The sequence below is a fragment of the Agelaius tricolor genome, unplaced genomic scaffold (assembly GCF_023055355.1).
Source record: "Agelaius tricolor isolate 1412-34295 unplaced genomic scaffold, bAgeTri1.0.p SCAF_2, whole genome shotgun sequence".
NCBI lineage: Eukaryota > Metazoa > Chordata > Aves > Passeriformes > Icteridae > Agelaius > Agelaius tricolor.
The window spans coordinates 91,049,930-91,064,065 of NW_027269262.1; the positions used below are offsets into that span (position 1 = coordinate 91,049,930).

The 14,136-nt window shown below is 42.0% G+C and overlaps 1 protein-coding gene across 1 annotated transcript in view; it reads right to left on the reverse strand.

Annotated features, from left to right (window-relative positions):
* Positions 1-13,721, reverse strand: part of COL22A1 (collagen type XXII alpha 1 chain) — a 241,495-nt gene extending 227,774 nt beyond the window's left edge. Inside the window, exon 1 of the mRNA XM_071421854.1 lies at positions 13,309-13,721. The gene's annotated coding sequence lies outside the window, so the exon portion shown is untranslated. The remainder of the gene's footprint in view (positions 1-13,308) is intronic.
* Positions 13,722-14,136: the final 415 nt, after the last annotated feature.

The following is a 14,136-nucleotide window of genomic DNA, read 5'->3' on the forward strand; positions in this document are numbered from 1 at the left end:
TCTTGCTGCATTTACTCACCAGCAAGTGCTGTAAAGCTACAAAACATCAACATTACATGGGGTATGAAAGCTTTGGAGAGCCACTGTACTTAATGCACCTCACATAAATGATGTCTTTCCACAGCACAGCCTTCTGTGTAGGACTGGCCCCATACAGTTCAACAGCCAGGTTTGACATTTATCTGTTGAAAGGGATTTCCCCACCTTTGAAATGTCTGTGTGAGACAGATGAGAGCACTGCTGGGTCCCTGTATTACAACCAAACCTCTGAGCAGAAGACTGGTGTGGGTTTAACTCTTCTCTTTGGTGCTCCCATCCACATGAACCATAGTTTTGACTCTCAAGTCTGAGAGAGAGCAGCTCTATCTCCTCACATTTGGCCTCCCCTTTGAGAAGGCAGAATTTTATTTCCCTGTGAGGTGTATGAAACAAAAGATTGAGAGCATAATGCAGGTCTTCAGTCTTTATATTGAACTTCCACATCTGAAGTCTTTGGAAAAATGTTTATTGCAGCAAATTGAAAAGCATATCCTGCCTCACACCCCCAAGTCTTCTCACTGACAATAGGTCACTTCTTGCTGTTCCACACCACTGCGTTAGTTTGATGTATTGATTCATTTATTCACATGAAGCAGCTTGTCTACTTTGCCTGGAACTATACTATTTATGAAAAGTTCATCATGGAAAACAAAACAATGTGCACAAATAAATCCTTCATAGACCATTAGATTTTTTTCCATAAGATTTGCTTTGGGATGCTATTTGTAAAAACCAGTCTATTACTTTTCTAAAGTATTCAGTTATATCCACAGGAATGCCACTGGATATGCATAAGACCACAGTTTTCCCTGTTTTTGTGTATTTCATGAGTAAAGTCCTTGTAAGGTTCAAACTATTAAAAGACACAAATAATATTAAAATCTATAATAAAATTTTCAGCATTAAAACTTTTGATGTTCACCATAGGCCAGAACAGATTTGCAATTCAGGGCAACAGAAACACTATGTCACCATTGCTGTGATGTTATCACTGATGTTATTCAGCTTTCCAATATATTAAAACATTATGATACCTGGAAAATATTCACAAGTTGTCATCTTGTTCCTAATAACAACCTAGGGGCAAAAGGATTTTTTCCCCACAAACCAACGTGCAAGATTGTCAGCTTTATGATTCCTGCCTACGAATTACACCAGGAGGACTGAGTTTCACTGGCAACAATTCAAACCCAGGAAAGTCAGGACAATGAAGGGACTTCAAAGGAACATGAGTTATTGGAAAGATCATGCAAGAGCAGGCTAAGTACTCAACCTTAACATGCTTCAGTTTCATCAGATTCCAAATTGCAGGAACCAATTATTTTTTTGTCGTGGCAAAGCTCTCATATCTCAGAGCCTGGCTCCATCCTGATATGCAGCTGCAACTCTATTAGTGTAAATCAGAAAGAAAAAATGATAACAAAACCAACAACTAAAAAAAAATTTAAATAAAAGCAAACCCAAACCCTAAGGGACATACACAAGTGCAAAGTAGGAATAAAGCCACACAGACCCTGGTGCTGAGGCTGAGCCACCTCTCAGCAGAGGACAAGCTCTTAAAATAAATGTTACCAAAGCACTGAAATGCATTCAACAGTTACTCTAACATTGTTCTACTTAATGAGAGACTTCTCTTCAGCCACAAGTTATAAATAGGAGCATTGCCTCTGCATAGTGTGAATCTCACAGCAAAGGGAACATTTCCAGGGGAAATTCAGAGATTTAATCTAGGAATGGATTATATCATCCTGTTTCTGATTTTAAGAAAAGAATGAGAGGAGGGAAAATGACTTTTTTTTTTTCCTCTATATGTCTCTGAGGCACTTTCAGACCTACCTTATTCCTGGTCTCTGTCCTGCAGCAGAGGATTGCCTTTGGGAATGCTTCTCCTGCAGGCTCCAGCCCTGCAAGTAAACAGGCAGGGACGGGCAGGATGTGGGCAGAACTTGGGAACTTCTCTACCCCTCCCAGGGACCAAAGTAGCCTCAGAGCCACCACAAATGCAGAAGAGAGGGATGGTAAGGAAGGGCTACCCCTCCCATGATTGCTGCCCTCAGCTCCTGCCTGCCCTGGGGGAACACATGGGCACAGCTTAACACCCTTTCCTGGGCTGGCAGAGCCTCCAGAGCCTGTCCTGGTGCCAGGGTCAGCACTCGTGGGCTGGGGTTCACTGGTGTTTGCAGATATTCATTTAATTCAGATGCTGCCTGGCACTCACAGGTCAGTGAGTGAGTTCTAGTCTGTGATTTCAAGTATTTCCTGATGAAATTGCCCAGCAAGGATATGGCCAGAAATGTTCCAGCTCACCTGGTTTGCCACAGAGAGCAGTCTGAGGGCATTTTTTTCCCCCACAATATTGTCATATACAATTTTTTAAAAAAAAATTAAGTCATAATTTTAAATTTACAGGTTTTGACAATATTGAAAGCATGCAAAAGATATGCATTTTAAAAGTTATGAATTTTAAAAATTATGCATTTTTAATAGTTCAGGTATTTCATCTGAATGCACCACATGAGTGGAAGCCAACACAGACAATATTTTTTTTTAATATCACACCTGAGATATGTGATTTAGTCTTTACTGGCTCTGCTGATTTAGTAGCACAGCTCACAAAAGGATCAATGTTCAGGCAATCCCACTGGCCTCTCAGCACACCTCTTAGCAGATTAAAGTACTCCATAATTTTTTATTGGAAAGACAGAATCTGTCCCTAAATACAGACAACACAATAAGAACATCAATAAATTGGGAGTCCTTTTCCACTTAAGTCTGTAAAACTTCAAAGACACCGATGAAACCTTAAATCACAGAAAATAATTGCTAGTGACAGAATTCTTCTTAGGCTTCATGGATTTGTTCCCAGAAAGCATTAAGCCCATGGGAAAGATTACTTTTTTTTTTTTTTCACTAGTTCCCATTCTGCTTGTAGATTGTTTAAAACAAATTCAAAAGAATTGATTTCCACTGTCTAAGAAAGCATCAGTGTGAACAAGGTCAGAGGCCTTTCCCCAAATTCAGGTGATAAAATGAAGGACCTTAGCAAAAGAACTTTTGAGCCTTAAATATAGAGTTGAATATAAAGTAGTGGGCAGCAGGATCAGTGCCTGCATTCTCCAGGGTTTTCAGAATTAATTCCATTATAATCTATGAATTATTTTATTTCAGAATTTATTTCATTATAATTTAAAAATTATCTTATTTCATAATTTATTTCCTGTATTGCAGTATTCTGAGATGAGCTCAGCTGGCCAGAGCCTGCTCTGACAGCACCAAGGTTGTGGGTTCCATTCCTGTACTGGCCATTCACTGAAGAGCTGGACTTGCTGATCCTTGTGGGTCCCTTCCAGCTCAGGTATTCTGTGACCACTGATGGAAGATGTGGGTTTTTACTCTCCTCCAGGTATCAGACTAATTTTTTTTTTCATTTAATAAGAAATGGGTATCATATTTCTTCTATCTCCTAGAAAACATTGGTACAAACATTTGAAAATTTGCCCCTGATATCTAACCATTTCCAAGCTCCTTCTGCAATTTTTAGCTTTTGACTCCCATTCTTTTCACTTTCTGTGATTTTGTGTTCCAGGGGATGAAATTCAGAGTGTTTTGTGATATAAGTTTGAATTCTCCAAGAAGGCCACAAGCTTGTCTTTTTTGATAAATCATAAGATAAAAAGTACCATCTCCTGTAAAAGAAAATATTTCACAAGTCCTAGCAGGTGTGAAAATGCTTCTTAGATGTGAATTAGGTGGTTTAGAAGAATATTAACCCAATAACCATTCAAATTCTTGGGAAGAAGATTCTGCTCCTGACTGCAGGCAACAGACTTGAAGCAGCAGCAATCCCAGAAACACGAAATGCTGATCACTGACCCTCTTTAAAACCCTGCAGAACAGCAGGGACCTGGTGTAAACCTACAAGACCCTCTCAGCCACTTGTCCACTACTCAGGACTTTGGGTGCTGCTCTTGCCATTGTCTCATCTCCCAAGCGATGTGAGAAGATATCAAGATGGAGATTTTCATGAAGAAAAGAGATTTAGGCAATGAATAAAAAATGAAGGCAGGTGGTGAGACAAATAGGGTTATAACCAGACTCTTCACCTGTCACCTTTAAAATGGCATTTTTTTAGATAGGAATGGGGACTTGGGTGGATTTCTGATGAAGAAGCTGTGTATGGCCCATTCCTGGAAGTGTACAAGGACAGGCTGAATGGGGTTTGGAGCAATTTGGATAAGTGGAATGTGTCCCTGACCATGGCAGGAGGTGGGAACAAGATGATCTTTGAGGTTCCCTCCAACTCAAACCATTCTGTGATTTATATGGTTTATTTTGTATAAAATTACAGCGACGGAGTTAGAATTAAGCTCAGTTCAGCTGTCCAAGCCTTGCATGAAAAGTCTGGCCTTCCTGTCCCACATCATCTCAGCTGGGACAGGAGAAAAGGGTGCCCTGATTGCCAGACTTGATCCTCGTGTGGAAAGATTTACCTTGTAATAAACAGGATGTCACTAATCCCATGGGCATACAGCATTAAGGGTCCAAGGGGCGAGCAGCCTCCTCAAATCTCCCCTTCTTCCTGATGGTATTGAAGGAGAAAAACTCTCCTTTGAGCTTTGCAGCCATCCAATTCAGCATCATGTCACAGAACAGAGAAGGGATTTGCATTTATCATGTGATCTGAACAGGGCAAACAAGTTAGCCAAACAAGAAGAGCTAGTAATGAGGCAGAAAAGCTGTTTGCACAATGGCACAGATCCTCCCACCTAGGCATGAATCAAGAGTGTTCATAATACTGCTATTTAATTGAAAGACTCCATAGATAAAGGCCAATTTTTAATTGAGACACTCGAGTAGATAAAGGCCAAGTTTTTGCAGGCAGCATTGGACTGACAAAAGAAAAAATCCATGGTCTGTGGAGCTTCTTAATGACAACTGAGAATTAATAAACCTTGTCCTATTTGTAACAGGAATAAGTGAAATGATCATTTACACAAGTGTCTGTTTCACAGGAATTTATTGCCTGCCATGTTCCAGCAATTATTTGGGTTTCAATACAGGAGAAACACTGGCTTTGTGTCAGAATTGTCCTAAAGTTGCACTAAATCAACCCAAAGGCTAGTATTCCCCAAAACCAGGGTAATCCCTTCTCTTCCATGGGTCCTGCATGAGAGAGAGAAGAGGTTTTTAAAGATAATGTGCAGTCCAACAGCCTCATGCTGCCTCTGTCACCTTTACACGTGCCTGACACTGAGCTATGTGACATCACTGTCACACCACACATATCCTGAAAGATCCTAAAAACCTGATACCTGGGATAAAATAGTCACATCACCCCTCTGCAGCTATTCCATACCCTCCTGCTCACCCAAACTGCTTTTTTAATCAATGCAAAACTTTTCAATGTATTGACTGATATTGGGTCAGCAGCCATGGGCACTCCCAGTGCTGTGGGGAACCAGTCCTGCCAAGGCTCTGCTGTGCCTGACTGAAATTATGGGGCTTCATCTGACCAATACAGAGATTTACAGTGTAGTTGTCTAAATCTGAGTAAACCACCTGCCAGCCCTCTATAATCCATAAAGACAAACAGACACTTCTAGGGAGTAATTTATTTCAAACAGATCAGATGAATTGCCCCGGAAAAACTTCGTATTTTTTCCACCATTTTTAAGGCAGCAAGGGATGTCTGGCTGAAAGTGAGAATCAACAAAAGACACCTAAAACAAGGTGAGATGACCCAGCATGACATCTTGGGCAGGAAAAGCCCATCTCCACACACACTCAGCATCTCTGCTTGAGGCAGGTGGGTTAAATGCCACACAAAACAGCAGCACAGCCTTTTGTCCCATGTCATATCCATCCATGTCATGGGCCACTGCAATTATTTAAGGGAATTGAGCCCATGATATGATGCATCTGCAGCTCATTAATGAAGAGAAACACAAAGGAATCAAGCTAAGGGGAAAACAGACACTGGTTAAACCAGAATTATTCCTGCTTATTCTTGGAGGGATTTTTCCTGATCTGTTTTGTTTGGAGTTTGTGGGGTTGTTTTGTTTGTTTGTTTGTTTTGTTGTTGTTGTCTTTGGTTGTTTTTTTTTTCCTTCTGAATCCTGAAGATCTGCAAAACTGCCAGCAACTCTTTCCAGAGGGACAGACTTCCCACAACTCCCCAAAACTCAGTGCACCCTCTGTGGCTTCCTTGGCTGGGCAGGACCTGCCTTGGCAGGTTATTGCCTTCAAAAAATCTGTCTGGGAGAGACACAGGGAACAGAACCACTGACATGGAAATGAGGAGAAATTGAAGCAAGAGTAAATAGGTTTAGTTGTTTATCATCCCAGTGGCATCTGGTATAAGGGTACTTGATGCTTTATCTGTTTTCCTACATGTTATCAGTCTTAGCTCAGACAACTGCCAAAGGAAACCAACAACTCTTTGACTTCCCTGTGTCACCACATCCAAAATTAGCAACCTAATTTTGTAGCCCACTCATAACTGCCACAGCCTGCCTGGGGTCATGGCCCATAGTCTGGGAACAGCTGCTAAGGGAAGTGAAAAGGATGCTAAGTGAAGAAAATATGGCAGTAGAAATATCTACTGAAAAGGAGAAAAAAAAAATCAAAGGCAGCAATAAAAATAAATAAAGGCAGAACAGCAAATTTGAAAGAAGAAAAAAAGTAGTGAAATATATACAAATAGCTTGGGTACAAACTGATCAGAAAATGTACTCAGTAAAAAAACCCAGGGGATGGCAAAGAAGATAATATAAGCCTGGTTGTAAACTGTTTTAATTTCAGGAATCAGTCATAAAAGTACTTATCCATATAATTAAGAAAAGCCTCCAGAAAGCATAAAAACCATTCTCAGAAACAGTCTAGACATGGTACCATAACTAAACAGCAAAGCAGGACAAGGGAAATGGCCTTGGAACAACTCAAGGTGGTTTATGAAACATCAGACTTGAACAAGGATTGTCAACCCATCTGTTAGGAATGAGCAGCTCACTCCTGCCCCAGCCTCCCAGAACAGATTTATTATCTATGTTACAGCACTGTCCTTTACAAAAGGAATGGGTTTTTCTCTTCTTCTTGCTGCAGGAACATGCAGTCACTGTCCATTGCAGAGCCACACCACCAGGTCCCATGTTCAGAGTGAGCATCCTCTGCAGCAGATCAGGGAAATGAGGCAGATCTGATCTCACACAGGAGCAGAGGAATTCCAGGTGCTACAGAAGGGCTGTGCCTTGCTGCCTCTTGGCCAGTGCTGAATTAATTGCCCAGTCAGAATTTAATACCACTGTGCCTGACCACCCTGTCTAGACCTAGTCAGTGGGGTTTGCTGCAGATTTTCTGGTATATTTTGCAAATATAAGCACTGAAAAACATTTTTTATCAAGCATTACAAAGGACTGAAAACCATGTGCTCCTTTCCTTGAAGGTTCAATGAGGTATTTAAGTTAATGTGAAGAAAACCAGTCCTGCCACTGAAATGGATTAAGGTTTTCAGGAATGCCCAGCACAAGAGGTGCTGTAAAACAGGTACCAGCTGTTGTTTCATTACTAAGAACTGCATTGGCAATCAAGACAATCCACACAGATTATTTGTAGCCTTTATCTGCTGGTGAAATTGGAATCAGTGAAGTTCTGTCATACAAGAGGTAATTAGTTTTACACTTAGCATGGAGCCAACAGAAATCCCCCAGTACCTCGAAACTTTACAGCTCAAAGAAAATCTCTGCAATCAATATGCAAATATCATGTGGTAATCAATGTTAACCAGGTTGCTCTGGAAGGAAATACCTGGGTGCTGACAATTGGCAAATACTTCAACGTGGTTAAGCACTGAAAAAATTGCACTTGGGCAATAAATAGTCAAACCACAAACAAGTGTTGACTAGGGTTAGAACAAAGACCATCAGTCCAAAAATATTTTAATCTGTCAATGGTTTAAACTTGCCCTCAAATGGGAAGTGAAATAAGGCAGTTTTGACATCTCTTATTAAAGTCACTTAAGAATCAATATTCAGGACATAACAATAATCAAATCAAGTTGCTTAAACCAAACTCAAGGGATGTTTCTGTTCTGCAAAGAATCAAAGATTAATTTCTAAGGAACTGAATCAATGCAAAGTAAATAGATTCTGATGAGCTGGAGAAGGATAACTTACATCTACTGCATAGTAGATGAGCTCTGTGATAACAGCACTCCCTGAGCACAGGAAATCTACACCACTGCATAATCAGGACTGACAGCACTTGCAAAACATGACCCATAACTCACTTTCATTCATTCCTAATGAATAATCAAGGCTAACACAGCTTGGAGAAGCTTTGTGGCATGTGATCAGATCAGGTCCAGGTTTGGCACTTTTTGGCCAGCCCCACACACCCTGGAGAGGGATTTGTGACTCCTCAGTGGGCCAGGAAAGGCTGCTTTGCTTTTTTCTGTAGAGCAAGAGGTTGCAAGTGAGTGCCAGAGCTCACAGGTACCTGCCCAGTCTTTACTGCTGAATTTCCTCCCTACCGGGAAAGAAATGGGAAGTTTTGAGAGAGAATTCATTCTGCTTTACAGAAAGAAGCCTTGTAAATCTAAAATCCTTGTTAATGTACACAAAGATCGCAGGTATTTGCCATGAAAACCTCAATGTAATAAAGAATAGCAACTCAGCCCACTTTGATCTCCTAAACAACCATTTTTTGTTTAGGTTGCAGCTAGCAGCACAAGGAATCAAAAGATATCTCACTAATTGCATCACTTGATTTGTGAAGTTAATTGTCCACCAAACCACATACCTGTTGCATATCAACAATGGCTCTTAGAGAGAGGAGTGGTTTCTTTTTTTTCTCACTCCAGATTAAATCTCTAAGCTATAACATAAGTCCCTGGTAGGTGATGTACCCACCTACTGACAGTTTTCTCAGGGCAATAATAGTGTGTGCATGCTTTTTCTTTCCTAGGTGAAGTAGGAGCTGTTCAATTGACCTTTTACTGATGCTGAAAAATAAATATTATCAGCCACTCCTACCCTTGTATTCAGACTAGAAAGGAATAAGCAACTTGTCCCACAAGCAGAGCTGTCCCTCCTGTTTCATGGCTCACATTCACATGATAAATTTTTTCAGCCTAGTTGGTGGAGCTGGACATCAGGAGTAAAGCAGGGAGAAGAAATCAGGGCATGCTCCCCCTACCCCAGTTCCTCTGCTGTGATTGCCAGCCCAGGGTTTAAAAATTGCTGATCAGGACCCCCATGGCAATCTGCACCAACAAGGGCAAAGGAGATCACATAAAGGAACAGTCCTGAGACAAAACAAGAGCTGCAGGGGTCTTGGTGCTCCATTATTATCTCCTAATCCAAGACTTCTGAGGAGGCTGGTTTCATCTCTCAGGTAACAGGGACAAGAAGGAAGAAATTGCCTCAAGCTGCACCAGGGGAGGTTTAGATTGGAGATTATGAAGGATTTCTTCACTGAAAGAGTTGTCAAGCATTGGAAGAGGCTGCCCAGGGAAGCTGTGGAGTCACCATCCCTGCAAGCATTTAAAATGCATGTGGCACTGGGAACAGGGTTTAGTGGTAGACGTGACAGTGATGGGTTAATGGCTGGACTTGATGGTCTTATGGGTCTTTTCCAAACTAAACAGTTCTATTATTCTCTGATTCTATACTTTTCAGAAAATCAACTCCAGCTAGTTTCTCTTCACCACTCAAATTCTAGAAATCACGCCAATTCTTTGAGAACATAATATTCAATTAAAAATAAATCAGGATGCTTTGAACTTATATAAACCTTCTGATTTGTCTGGGTTATTTTTAGGAACTTAAGGTTACAATTCATATAAAATCTCCTTCTAATATTATCTCTTATTCACAGCTGGAAGAACTGACTGCTCACAGAATCAGTGACTTGCCAGAGGCTGCCAGTGTAACATCCTCAATCTATGCTTCCTGACACACATCAGTGGGCTGCAAGTTTAAAGTAAAAATCCTTGACTTCACCTGTAATTTACTGACCCCTGATGACATTTATTAGTCAAGAACATTAGTGAAGATCTCCTCTCCACTGAAAAAACCCCAAAACCTAGCAGTATATTTTAAACAAAATTTGAAATCAAGAACTGTAAAATAAATGTTATGATTATTGACATAAGAGTTTTCATACTTGCTTGCAAGGGAGAATGCAAGTCTAAGTGTACCTTGAGCAGATCATTTCAAGATTTAAGACCTGCAAGTCTCCCAAAAGCACAACAGGAGATCCTTGCAGAAGTTTCTCTCTGCAGAAGACATTTCTCTGCTTGGCTCCACTCACAGAGCTGGGACAGCCACCTCAGCCAACCTTTGCTCCTGCCAGCTTCAGAAGCCTGATGTGATTTCCACTGAAGGGGATCACTAAACTTCCAGCAGCAACTGGAAGCAGCTTCTAGGAAAACACCAAATAAAATGAAGCATATGATGAAGAAAACTGCTAGAATGCATTTGTGTCCCAAAAAGACCAATTTCCAATATGTCCATTTTCCTGCTGTACCTACATATGCTACAAGAATTAAAAAAAAACATTCCCAGTTCCTCAGTTACAGCTCAGTGATTTCTGTAGATGCTCTCTCCCCCTTTCCTCACTCCCCAAATTTGAGTTCTCAAGTCCAAAACATCTTTTTAACTGTGGGTAGTGCCTAATACAAAGTGACCAGCACCCAGTCACCACCCAACATTCCTGTTTTGAGACTCACTCAGCCATGGAAAGACCTGCAGGAATCAGCCTTCTCTAAAGAGGCAGTTTTAAAGACAAAAATGCACCACTACATTTCATTGCAATGGAAAAGAGGGTTGGGAAGCCTGGAAGGAGATATTTCAGTGTCATAGGACACAATACATAATAAAGTTCATGTAAGAATGACTGGGGAATTTGGCATTGCCTGAAGAGCTGAAATAGCCCAGTACCACCTGTATCATCCAGGTGTGGTGGTACAGACAAAATGTTAATATAATGTAAGTTTTTCCTTAAAGGTTTTGCTCCTCATTGTGAGAAATGGGAAGAATTCAAAAATGGTCTTTAAACAGGAGGAATTGTTATCACCCAGCAGTGATTAATCAAAACAAGTTTTAGAAAAAGCATTACAGACAGTATGACAAATTGAAATGTCCTTTGAAGCCAAGATAATTAAGGAACAAATCTCAGGAATATATTTGAGCAAGAAAGTTATCACATGCTGGAAACAAAAGGGTTCTTTTAGTCCTACTATTTTTAGTATCATAATCTCCAGAATCAAAAGCTAGCTCTGACATGTAGCAAAGATGTTTGCCTTAAAACTCTATGAAATGCAAGAAGAAGTAAGAAAATACTTATGTATATGTACAGGTGCTATAGACATGCTCACCCACTCATTGTCTGGGTCTCTGAGCTCATAAAAGCCTTCTCACAGACCAAAAAAATTAACTAATCCTTCCACCTCATTCTTCCTCCGTTGGATCCCCACTGGGGAGGTTTCCTTCCACTGTAGTACCATGAGTCAGGGTAACATGAGTCAGAGAGATGCTTCCCCTGCAATGAGTCCTCCATCAGATGTGCTATTCCAGCCCAAAGGCTCATTCATGGCACAGGTCTCACTCACATTCAAGAGACAATCACTCAAAACAGAGAGAATATTATTTTCTGTTGAAACAAACAAGATTTGGCCCCAAACTGATCCCAGGAGAGAGAGGCGCTGTCATCTGCTGGTTTAAAAGTCAAAAGACCTGGTTTCCTCCCTTTGCTCCACAGTCTGCAAGCTACTTGGAGTAATTCTCCACAAAACCAGATGGCATTCATCATCTGGTGGGCTGCCCATTCCTAAGCTCAGAATTGGACTCTTCTCCATTTCACCAAGGAGGCCAAAACATCCAACACCACCTCTTGCTAGAAGCAACAGAGCACAATGCACTTACTGAGGATGCACAGTGAATCTACAACACATACTCAGGAGTTTCTGTTGCAATAATATTCCATAAACACTTCATTGATATAAAATCTACCTTCATGTATTTGATATGTCTAACTGGAAGTTACTCAGAACCCTGCCCCAGCTGTCCAAACATTAGTATTTTTATATTCAGAATAGCAGCATCTTAATGGAAAATATGTATGATAGTTGGTAGGATTGAAAGCTTAGTTAAAACTACTAAATGCCTATTATTTAAGAAAAAAAATAAGAAGTCATATAGCTTTTGAAGTGGCATAAACCTTGCAATTTTCTGCCTGACCTATTTGTCAACACTTCTCCCTATTATTTTATCAATTAGTATCTATACAAACTCCCCCAAAACAGATGTCTAAACAGTCATTCATCAAAGAGAAAAGGGAAATTCAGGCATGCACCTAAAGTAATTTTGGTTGCTAATTGAGCACATTGAGTAACACAGATACATTTTGCAGGTGCAACTTGCCGAGAATGATCCCACAAGTGTCCACACTGCACAGATGGGCTGTGTTATTTTAAGGTTTTAATCAAAATACATGCAAACAGGCACAGCACCATGTGCATGCTAATGCTGTGAAGTGTCAGCAGTCACTACACTCTTTTAAGAACTCCAGCTATGTAAAAACTCAAAGAGAAGGAACTGATGAATTAGGCACTTTAGAGGAAGACTTAGAGGGTACAGCTAGAAGGTGACCCACAGCACATTTGTAATAAATGTGGAGAAAACACCTTGTTAACGCAGCAATGTATTCCCACATACTGAGAAACTGCACCAACACAAAGACAGAACACAAAAAGGTGTAAGGTCATCAAACTCCCAAGGTATTTATGTTAGGAGAACCAACCATGAAAACAGTGATTACAGTGTAATCTTGACATCTGTCAAGCTCCTGTCAATGGCTTTCCTCAATGAAGGCATTACACATCCCTCAGCCACTGCTTTATCACCTGCAGTGAAGTTTTCTGCATCTGCTGGTCCCAGTTTGAGGGCTCACCAGACCTGATTCGGGTGACCAACTCACCTAGCACACTCTGGTCTGAAAACTTTGTTAGCTAAATGAGAAATAAATTAATCCAGCTTAAGAATAATGGAACACAGTTCCTGCTATATTTCCTTTGTAAAACACAGACCCTGTTCCTGCATGTTTGTGTGGTTAAAAAAAAAAAAAAAAAAAAAAAAAAAAAAGGTAGCCCTCTGAATTTGGTACTCCTCCCTGCTGGGGAAAAAAAAATGAAAATGAAAAGACATAGCAGAGTTTGTGTTCATTTGCAGTGCCCCGGGAGCCAGGTTTGCAAACCCAGCGATGTCCTCTTACCTGCACAGACACCGCACCACCCCAAGTGGCACCTGGAGCCCGGCTCCTGACCCGGGCGCGCCCTGCGGAGCTGTCAGCCTGGCGGGGATGGGCGGGCAGGGCAGCAGCGCACGGACAGACACACGGACACGCACAGACACACTCCCCCCAGCCCCCCTGCGCACACACGCACTCACAGGGACATGTCAGGGATGGGGACGGGCAAAACGCTGCATCCTCTGTGCGTGAGGAAGAGAAGAGAAAGAGATGAGAGGAGAAAGAGAGGAGAAAGAGATGAGAAAGAGAAGAGATGAGAAAGAGAGGAGAAAGAGAGGAGAAAGAGAGGAGAAAGAGATGAGAAAAGAAAGAGATGAGAAAGGGAAGAGAGGCAGCGGGGGCTGGCGGCAGCAGCGGGCGCGGAGCCGGGCCGGGCCGGCGGCGATGCCGGAGAGAGGCCGGGCAGGGCGAGCGCGGGTTTAAGGAGCGAGGGGAGGGGAAGCGGGGGCGGGCAGGGCTGCGGGCCCCGCTGCGGGCCGGGGGCGGGGGGAGCCGGGGATGGGGCTGGGACTGGGGCTGACCGGCCCGGGGGTGTGGGCTGGGGGACACGGGGCTGGGAGCTGTGAGCGACGAGGGACAGGTTCGAGGGAAGAGCACTGGGAGTCCCGGCCCGAGGGGTACAGAAATGTGCTCCCCGAAGGGCAGAGAATCGGGGGAGACGCGTCCCCGCTGTGTCGGGAGCAAACGCCCTTTCTGTCTTAGCAAACAGGTGGTTTCTGCTTTTACCTCCTCCCTGAGCTCACTGTCTAAATAAGAAGCCCTCCGCTGGGATATTTTTTGCTTGAATTTCGG